Here is a 3,315-nt window from a genome sequence, read left to right as displayed (position 1 = left end):
TTTGCTGTGACTATAAATGACTGGAACCTCAGATAAAGAAAGTTATTTTCTGACTTCCATAACTGAGGCATTCTCTACAGAATGTAATGTGCCCATTCTACTTCAGATCCATTGAATCATTGTGTGTTTATGTTGCTTAAAGCAGAGCATTCACTGCTTTAATGTAATCAGCATCTTATCTGACAATATCATGGTGTAGAAGTGCAAGGAAATACCATTATGTTATGATAAATGTCATTTATTGTGCACAAACATTATATTAAGGCATCTGCTGGAAATGTTATGATCAACAATTCTCATGCAAAAAATACTTTAAAAACTACACAAATAGTGTTTTGGAGAGGGGGGTTTCAGAGGGAGGGGGCAGCTCTGGAGAAAGGTCTGTCAATCCAGGTCTGCTGCTTGGTGTGATGGAGACATGAGGTTAGCATCAGGAGCGGAGGCTGCAGGAGGGACCGTGGAGCTGAGGCACACCTGTACTGCTTCTCTTGAGAAGAACTGAAGGACACACAAACAAACCATAGTGTTAAATTATGAAGATGGTTCCCTCTGATTTTTTTTTAACATAAACGTCAGACAGGCCACTAAAAACTAAAAATGCTGAAGCTAACAGCTACCACACAGCAAGCTAATGCCTTCCTAAGGCTGCCAGGGAGTAGCATGAGTAGCCTTGTAGCAAGAGAGTGTAGCTAATCACAGCCCTCACAGTTCTTCATCAGTGGAGAAGTACCTCGCCATGTTTTCATCTTCAGAGGAGTCATCCAAAGACTGTGCTGCTGTTCCAGAATATGTCAGGCCCGCTGCAGCCTGCTGGGCTTGAACTCTGAGCACGCAGAGTAGGCCCTCACGTCCCGTCTCAGTAAATGCATCAGTACTGCCTGAGAATATATGATAAAAGACAAAAACGTCTCAATTGTGCGTTTGTGTGTATGTATACATACACACATACAAGGCTTTCTTTTCTACAGAAATATTTTTCCTGAGTTGATGACTCTGCTTATTGCCATCTAGAATGTGAAACCAAATATATTTTTTGGTGTACCCATACAAGATGTCCAATGTAACACCAATAAAATCCAATCTACTACACTACGGTTTTAATGCCTCTGCAATAGCGAGTCGCCGGAGGCATAACTGCATGTTTTCGGATTGTCTAACTTTGTATTTGTCTTAAAGTAAAAAGGTCAAGGCCACACTGACCTCATCTTATGGTTTCAGTTGTCAAGAGATACAGTGTCATTTATATGAGAGAAAATATGTAGAAATATGTAGACGGACACTGCTCTGGTTAGCGGAGTCATACAACGCAGTGCGATAATTCTAGTGTAGTTTTTTTGTAATAAATGGGTTATCTATTTTTACAATCTACAAAAAGTTATCTATACATTTGGTCACAGAATGTTACACAAATAAATTGGCATTAAAGTTGGCATCTTGCTGTCTCACCAGTCTGACGATGCAGCTGAAGCGTCCATCAAGGGCTTTCTGCAGGTAATTTGGATTGTTTGTTTCTTTTGACGAGGAGAATAACATGAATTCATACCGATATCAGTTTACAATCAAACCTTTTTGTGTTAACCTTGTTTAAACAGAGTCAAAGGACATTGTACAACAATGACACATATTTTTCCACAGTACCTGTCGTTCACTACTGAACTTCTGACACCCATTACTGGACTGTGTCTTCCTGTAGAGTGGTGATGTTCTCAACGTTCTTTTCACAGTCTGTCAAAACAAAATTAGAGTTACAAATGTTAATGCCCCACAACCCATTGCAGATACGGTTGTATTTGCACACCACATCGGATCAAAACAAAACTGCAGTCTGTGAAACAAGCAGTTTTGGTAGATATAAGGGAAATGCTAATATTTCTACATGAAACATATTCAGTCCCTTAAGCAAAATAACAATGATGGCAGGCCGCAACCTCGATGCCTTCGTCTACTTTGCTTACAGACTAGTTTGCGGAGTCTCGTGCTGCCGCCCACTGACCGATACATCATCGCTCTTTTCTGAAACTAATGAAGGCAAATTCACACATGTAGACAGAAATAAACAGTATAAATTAAAAGGTGTAAATATTGCTAACATTATGTTTGATGGGGGTCATCATTATACATAACAGAGGAAAACTTTGCACATGTATTCCTTAAATTTACTTGCCTTCCTGTGGAAAAAGTTGTTTTCCTAGTTAAACAATCACAGCAGGGAAGCATGATTGATCAAAATTCTTTCAGTGTGATATTAACTTGTATTTCAGCAAGTGTACTTTGGGGATTTAATAAAAATGTATATTTGGCAAATTATATAAAATGTTTTTTCTGGTATGTAACTTAAAAGTACCTCTTTAATGGTAGGATCATTTCTCTCCCTCATCTTCCTCGTGGTACGTGGATGATGGTAGTGGGCTCAACCCGGCTTCTCTTTCTCTCCAGGCTGCCCTTCCTGCTCTTCATCAAGCAAAACAAACTGTTTGGTCCAAGTTGTTGACGTTAATGAAACTCCTGTAGCTTCACTTGGATCGTCCTTGATTAAAAAACAGAACATAGCAATTGTTTTATAAAATGAATCGCAACTCCATAACATGGAAACATTATTGTCATAGTGCATACTATACATTAAACCAAATTGACCTGATATTGTGGAGTAATGGTAGACAAATACACTCCTTATTAATCTAAAGCATTCATAAATCAAATTCATGTTTATATTTATATTGTAGCGTCCCTCAATGATGAGCTAAGCGTCTTGAACTGCTTTCAACAACCATGTATTCACCTCCCAGGTAGCACAGGCTACCGTGGGCTGAAGCATGTGGCTAACAATGGCGTATTAGCTGATGAACAGCGTCCATAGTGTGGATTGACGGACTCTCTCCGCACTCGGACTGTAAACCTAGATCGTAACGATCTTTAAAAACAATAAACTACTTACCTGACAGAAGGAAGATGACATCGTGGTCTTCCAAGCGCGCCGTGTTTATGACGCAGCCCCGAGTTAAAGGGCTGGTTGTTTACAAATAGGGTTTTTACGACAGCCACACGTCATGTCCGCTCGCGCACTCGGGCCGCTCGCGCACTCGGGCCGCTCGCGCACTCGGGCCGCTCGCGCACTCGGGCCGCTCGCGCACTCGGGCCGCTCGCGCACTCGGGCCGCTCGCGCACTCGGGCCGCTCGCGCACTCGGGCCGCTCGCGCACTCGGGCCGCTCGCGCACTCGGGCCGCTCGCGCACTCGGGCCGCTCGCGCACTCGGGCCGCTCGGCTCGCGCCACTCGGGCCGGTCGCGCACTCGGGCCGGCCTCGGTATAAACAGA

At 42.8% G+C, this 3,315-nt stretch overlaps 1 long non-coding RNA gene across 1 annotated transcript; it reads right to left on the bottom strand.

The window, feature by feature from the left end:
* Positions 1-236: 236 nt before the first annotated feature.
* LOC128442549 (uncharacterized) lies at positions 237-3,046 on the bottom strand. The gene is made up of 4 exons (XR_008338843.1): positions 2,936-3,046; positions 2,345-2,527; positions 731-1,725; positions 237-498 (listed from the first exon to the last, which is right to left on the bottom strand). It is a non-coding gene; the product is annotated as an uncharacterized LOC128442549 (long non-coding RNA).
* Positions 3,047-3,315: the final 269 nt, after the last annotated feature.

The sequence above is a fragment of the Pleuronectes platessa genome, chromosome 6 (genome assembly GCF_947347685.1).
Source record: "Pleuronectes platessa chromosome 6, fPlePla1.1, whole genome shotgun sequence".
Classification (NCBI taxonomy): Eukaryota; Metazoa; Chordata; class Actinopteri; order Pleuronectiformes; family Pleuronectidae; genus Pleuronectes; species Pleuronectes platessa.
Note: the sequence above shows the minus strand (reverse complement) of the source record. Positions and strands in the feature narration are given on the sequence as shown.